Source organism: Malus sylvestris, chromosome 7 (assembly GCF_916048215.2).
Source record: "Malus sylvestris chromosome 7, drMalSylv7.2, whole genome shotgun sequence".
NCBI lineage: Eukaryota > Viridiplantae > Streptophyta > Magnoliopsida > Rosales > Rosaceae > Malus > Malus sylvestris.
Genome location: NC_062266.1, coordinates 17,752,937 through 17,759,853, shown reverse-complemented (window position 1 = coordinate 17,759,853; position 6,917 = coordinate 17,752,937). Strand labels below are relative to the sequence as shown.

At 41.5% G+C, this 6,917-nt stretch overlaps 1 long non-coding RNA gene across 1 annotated transcript; it reads right to left on the bottom strand.

Moving 5' to 3' along the window:
- Positions 1-458: 458 nt before the first annotated feature.
- Positions 459-853, bottom strand: LOC126628913 (uncharacterized). Its single transcript, XR_007625623.1, has 2 exons — positions 680-853; positions 459-583 (listed from the first exon to the last, which is right to left on the bottom strand). It is a non-coding gene; the product is annotated as an uncharacterized LOC126628913 (long non-coding RNA).
- Between the last annotated feature and the right edge of the window lie 6,064 nt (positions 854-6,917).

Below are 6,917 nucleotides of genomic sequence, written 5' to 3'. Positions count from 1 at the left end.
AGAGACACCGCTCTCCGAATCTCGAGAGCCAGACCCCCAGCAGGATTGCTTTCTCAAAAATCGAAGAGGCATCGTTCTCCGAATCTCGAGAGCCAGATCCCCGACAGGAGGGCTTGTTCGAAAACCGAAAATGCACCACTTTCCCAACTTCAAGAGCTGGATCTCCTTGGATAAAGCTTATCTGTAATCTTCACACGCAACATCAGCTTTCCAGATACCACAGACCACGTTTTCAAAGTGCTCTGACAGAGTTAAAACATGTGAAGCTGGCAGCTCCCACTACCGTGCTATGACCAAGCAGGGTAAAGGAATAGCATTATTACTTGATGTTAGGGAGACTCCTATATATGTCGACCTCCAGCCCTAACGGACAGGCAGACTTGCAAAAATGCTCAACCCTTTCTCTTATCTGAGAGGGCACTCCCAACGAAGCCTTTCGAAATATTCAGCTTTCTTCCCCCCCCGATAATACCTCTGTAAACAAGCTATACTAGAGCAAGAATATCTCATATCATCAGGGTTAAAAGCAAGAGTATCCCATATCATGCTTTTTCCCTGTCTTTTCCTTTGGCCTTGTTCTTACCTGCAAGGCAAGGAGAAAGAGAGCAATCAGTCAGCACTTTGAATCAAACTTCCAGCCAGGAACTGATTGCCTGGAACCCTTTACCTAATTACTTACCTGGCATTGCTCTCGAGTACTCATCTTCAACATCTTATGCTTCCAGGGAAGATACCGCATCTGCTTGAGGAACAGATAGGGCAAGTGAGAAGGATACAAGGAAGCATGTGGAGACAAGCGTAACAGCACACGTGCCGATACATCCACTACTCTGTCAAAAGCAAAAATATCCCATATCAGCAGGTCGAACGTACTCTAGATTTGATGGACTTGTTTTGACCCTTAAAATCTTCAGTCGGCCTTATACTCTGGAGGAAACCAGAAAACCCTCCAGCCCGGTTCAAGAATAAGCCTGTGGAAAGTTACTTCTTCAAAAGCAAAAGTATCCCATATCATCTCTTCTCATTTTTCTTCTCTTTATCCTTCATGCTGCCTGCAAGATAAGGAGAATGTGAACAATCAGCCGGAGCTCTGATTGCTTACCTTGTCTGTCACATCTTTCAGCAGATCCCCTAACTCGGCGACTTGGGGGACTCCTACTACATGGTTTGTATCGCGCTTGACCAAGCCGAAACTACAAGTAAACTTCAAGTGAAATTGATACATTACCTTGTGCATCTCCACCAGTTACAGATACCACCCCTGGATGGAGGAAGAATACTTCCAGAGAAGATGTCACATCTACCCATAGACAGATAAGGCAAGTCAAGACGATACCACACTCCGGTACTTAGAAGTTTCGTGGTTACGAGATCATTCTCCCACAATATTTCCTAATGTCATTTGTACTAAATCATTCACTTGTACTCACTAAAGGAGAGCTTGAACCTATGTACTTGTGTAAACCCTTCACAATTAATGAGAACTCCTCTATTCCGTGGACGTAGCCAATCTGGGTGAACCACGTACATCTTGTGTTTGCTTTCCTATCTCTATCCATTTATATACTTATCCACACTAATGACCGGAGCAATCTAGCGAAGATCACAAAAAGTGACCGTTTTCGCTACCTAGGATCTATCTTGCAAGAGAACGGAGAATTAGATGAAGATCTCAACCATAGAATACAAGCTGGATAGATGAGGTGTAAGAGTGCATCCGGCGTGTTGTGTGACCGTCGTAGGCCACTGAAGCTCAAGGGAAAATGCGATGTTGTATGGCACAGAATGTTGGGCGGTGAAGCATCAACACGTACACAAAATGGGTGTAGCGGAGATGAGGATGCTTTGTGGGATGTATGGGCATACGAGAAAGGATAAGATTGGGAATGAGGATATCCGAGGTAAAGTAGGAGTAGCCAAAATTGAAGGAAATATGAGAGAAAATCGGTTCCGGTGGTTCGGACATGTGCAAAGAAGGCCTACTGACGCTCCGGTTCGAAAATGTGACTACGGGACAGAGGTTCATGGCCGAAGGGGTAGAGGAAGACCTAGGAAAACTTTGGAAGAGACCCTAAGAAAAGACTTGAGTACTTGGATCTAACGGAGGATATGACACAAAACCGAGCGCAATGGCGTTCTAGGATTCATATAGCCGACCCCACTTAGTGGGAAAAGGCTTTGTTGTTGTTGTTGTATAGAGCTAACTCTCCAAGGAACTCCCCAATGACCCTGCATAGCTTCAATGATTCAAGTCCCTCTCCACCATCATTTTAGTGAAACCCTTGAGCCTAGCACATTGCAGACGACCTCGCAAAGACCTCGCAAACCCATCACTTCAGCTACCAAAATATCACCTGTAATTACTGTTATGAAGCACCAAGGAAGCAGCAGCATGGTTTTTCGAAACAGAACCATCAAAATTAAGCTTAATCACATCGTGCTGGTCAAGAGGATGTCATTTAATAGAGGAAGAGATAGGTAGATAGGTAGAGCCTCCTTAGGGCGACACAACACTTGCATTAGCCTTGAGAAAAGTCGAACCAATAATACCGATGATAGAAACACAACATGCCGCAACCGGGGGCACGCTTCTAAATGCCAAGTTATTTCTTTCCGTCCAGATTTGCCAACAATTCAGAATTACTTTACTAAGATCAGAGAAGTCGTCTGTCATTAGAACTTAAGGATTCCAGCCAATCAAAAAAGTTATCATTACCCTTAGTAGTAATAGGGTGAAGTACCAATTTAGTCTATGAACTATCACCTCAGTGAAAATTAGGTCTCTAAAGTATTTTTCGGTAAACTAAGTCCCTAAGTTCATTTAAAACTGCTAATTTCATCCCTACTATTATATTCAAAGTTATTTTTTCTAATTTTTCGTCAACTTAATTCACTTGCCACACTTTAGATTGTAATATATCATTTTCTCGCCTATAAGCCCTTAACATTTCATATAGGTTGTGAATCTAACGTCTAATTTACCCTCCAAAGTTAACTTCATACACTATTTTATTATGAAAAATTACCAATCTACCTTTCATTGTGTATCACATGAAAGTAAGGTGACTTAAATTGATGGAAAATTGAATATAGTAGCTTCAAATCTAATATTAGGGATGTAATTGGCAGATTTTATAATTCAATGACTGAGTTTTCTGAAGAAAACAAAACAGTTTAGGGACCTAATTTTCACTCAGGTGATAATTTAGGGACTAAATTGGTAATTCACCCATAATAATAATGTTATTACAAATACCAAAACTTAAGCTCCAAACCTTAGTAGCGAAATCACAATTACAAAGAAGATGACATTGGTCTTCTTTGACTATATTACATAACAGACATAACTTATCAATATTTTTAACAAAAAGACATAAGCGTTTTCTGGTTTGCAATCTTTCCTGAATCATAAGCCAAGCAAACATTTTAACCTTAGAAGGAAGAGTTAGCTTCCACATTTTCTTGAACAAAGTATGGCGATGCTACAATTACAAAAATTGAGGTTTTTATTTTCTTCTTCAAAAAGGGGACCAGTTGGTGGCTTTGCTAGCACAATTCATCTTTCCGGGGGTTAGAAAAATTCATAAAGGCATTCTAGCCTCCTCTGGCCACCATTGTGCGATTCACTATCGGTAGAAATAGAACCTAGGGCGTGTTGTGTGGAGTACGGGCCTAGAGTTTGTCCTCAATCATTGGGCCACCCCGTGGCGGTTTACAAACATTGAGTTGGCTATTCACAAGAAAAACCTATGTTAGGTTACGATCGCTAAGAATTTTAAATTATAATTTTCAAAATGTGGAATCATTAATAATTCAATTTTCATCATCCCATTCGCATACCTTCCCTCAAAAAATAGCAAAATTCTACAATCTATTAAAAAAAAGGCTCTCTAGAAACCCTAGGAGAGTGCTGAGCGACTTCAACTGAATTCCCTTGATTTCCAGTCCAAGGCCGCGCTAGTCATTTAGTGGCAATGGCAGTTGACTCCGAGGGGTTTTGTTTTTCTTTCATGGTGTGGAAAAGAGTGCTCCAATTCTCAACTCGGTGTGTGTAGGTCTAGGTGTGGGGCAGGACGTGGATAGGGAAGGGTTTTTTAACGATGGAGGATATAGTATCAAAGTTTTCCGGAAAGTTTGCAATAACGGAAGATGAACAACATATTACTGTGGTTGATAAAGCGGGAGGTGTTGTCCCTAAAATCGTCTAAAGTTTTCTTAATGGGGGAGGTGCTAACGAGAAAACCCCTAAATAAAGAAATTTTCAAGTGGCAGATGAGGAATTTGTGGAGGCCTAGGGCAAACATCCTAATACTTGAATTGGAGGATGATAGATTCGCCTTTGGCTTCCACACACAACAGGAAAGGACCATGTTCCAGAGGGGCGGCCTGTGGTTATGCAATAAGCAGTCATTGTTGGTCCTGGAGGAGGCGGACGATATCACTCATCCTACAAGGGTAAATCTTTCGTCCCAAGAGTTCTGGGTTCAAATTAAAGGGCTCCGAATTTGCTATATGACGAGGCAGATGGGCAAACTTATTGGAAATATATTGGGGGAGTATGTATTAACATATCAAAGCAGGAAATAGTTCTAATTCGAAAGCATTCTTCGGATTAGAGTTCGGATTGATGTGCAAAAACCCCTATGTCGTTGGGTGTCAGTTCAATTGGATGGGAAGGTGGTTCAAGTAGATGTCCGGTATAAGAAGCTTCCTCTCACATGTTTTCTCTGTGGTATCATGGATCACATAAAAGAACAATGTGGAAAATTTCAAGGGAAGAATGATGATGATCGAGCAAAATTGTATAGGAGGTGGTTTCAAGATGATGTTTGGGCAAAGATTATAGGAAGCTAAAAGGAAAAAGGTTTGGCCTGGACCTGGAAGATGGGTGGTCTATAAAAGCTCCAACTTTAGAGGAAATGCATGGGATAGGTGAAAGAAGGGTCAGAGATTGGATAAACGAGTCGGCGCATGACTGGGCAATGCGATGGAGATGGGGATACGGTGGCTACATTTGGAAAAATGAGGCATAATCAGAGGCTGCATGATGAACATATGTCAAGGCGTAACATCCCGGACCTAAATGAGATTGCACAAGAGGATGATATGATTGATAAATCTTTGGCGATTATGCCTTTTGTGGATTCAAATGTTGTTATCACAAGTCAACGGGAATTAGTGAATGATTTGGTGGATGAGCAGGTCCACCAATCTCTAATTTCTAATCAGGAAGTTTTGGATGGAGGACAACCCAACCTACATGTGCAGCAGAGGTCACATGGGTGATATATAAGGGATTTGGGCTTAGATCATTATCGATATTGGTCGGGCCTACAAGTATGGTATATCCTATAGGTACGGGACAACTAGATGCACTACACTCAGTGCAGGACAGGTGGAATACTTAGCAAAACTTAAGGGCAGAGACTAAGTGGTCTTTGGGCCCAGACCTTTTTAATTTGGATCACTTTATCTTTGGGCATGAGGGCACCATGCAAGGATAGACACAAAAGGACGGAGGATGCAGAGAAAGGGGGAGAAAAAAGACAAAATGGGCGTTTAGAAAATGACCTGAACTTGGAAAGAGAACTACCCGTGAGAAAAGGGGTAGAGAAGATTGAACCTGCAGCAAAGGAAAGGTCGGTTATGATGGATTCTATGAGTTGTTCAACGGCGGAGGCTGACGAGCATCAGACCCGCCAAGAGTAATAAGTTGCATTAGCTGGAATTACCACGGGCTTGGGAACCTCCGTGAAATTCGTGCACTCAAGAGACTTGTTCTCTTCAAATCTCCCATTGTGATTTTCTTGTGTGAAACGAAAAGCTCGAGGGAGCATATGGAGAAACTAAAATCACAATTACAGTTTGACTTTATACTTACTGTACCAAGTAAAGGAAGATTAGGTGGCCTATGTGTAATGTGGAAAGAGGAGGCCTACCTTTCACTTAGAATCTACTCTAACGATCGCTTGGATTTTGAGGTGGGTGGTTTGGGTGACCCACAACATTAGCAGGTTACCTTCTTCTATGGTTACCCAACGAAGACAGTGTTGAATTGTGGCCAAGTGGCCAACTCAGCATCACCTTTTAGCTATTAAACAAAGCAAAAGAAAAAAAATGGCCAAATTATTAGATATCTTTTGGCTAATAAAAATAAATAAAAAGTGGGGAGACATTATAATTATGTTTCTTATTGTTTTGTGGAATTCTAAAAAGGCTAGCTTCGGTTGGAGCATTATTCTTTGGTGAAAAGAATAGTTGTTGGTTCTTGTGTGGATAAAGTTAAGTTTTGAAGAGAGAGTGAAAAACCCATTCTGAGTGCAGAGAGAAGAGAGCAGAGAGCAGCAGAGCAACAGAGAAAGGGTGCCGTAGCTCCTCAGAGAAAAGAAACTGCTACTTCATTGGTTAGTAATCATCCACCAAAATAGTGTTGTTGTAATAGCTTTGAGCTATATGTATAGAGAAGAAATTATTCATTATATTTCTTACTCTATTTGTTTCTTTGGTGTGTGAGAGCTATTGGGTGTATTGGGTTATTTGGGTTGTGAGATTGCCAACACTTTGTAAACTCCCATTTGGTTGATAGTGGATTATTGGGTGAGCTCCTACTGCTCCGATAACGTACTCCAGTTACACTGACTGTTGAGGAACCTCGTTAAAATCTTGGTGTCTTTAATATTTTGTTCTTGCATTTTCATTTGATAAATTTCCTGTGGGTTAGCTTGAGTTGGTTCCAACGGGTTTGGTGCTATCCTAGCACAACAATTGGTATCAGAGCACTTGTTGCTCTTGGGTACTGTCTAGTTGCCAAAGATGTCAGACGGGCAAGATGAAAATCCTTTTGGAAGCAGCTCCGGGTTTGCAGGAACTACGGTGCAAAATACAAAGTTCGAAGTGGAAAAGTTTGATGGCACAAA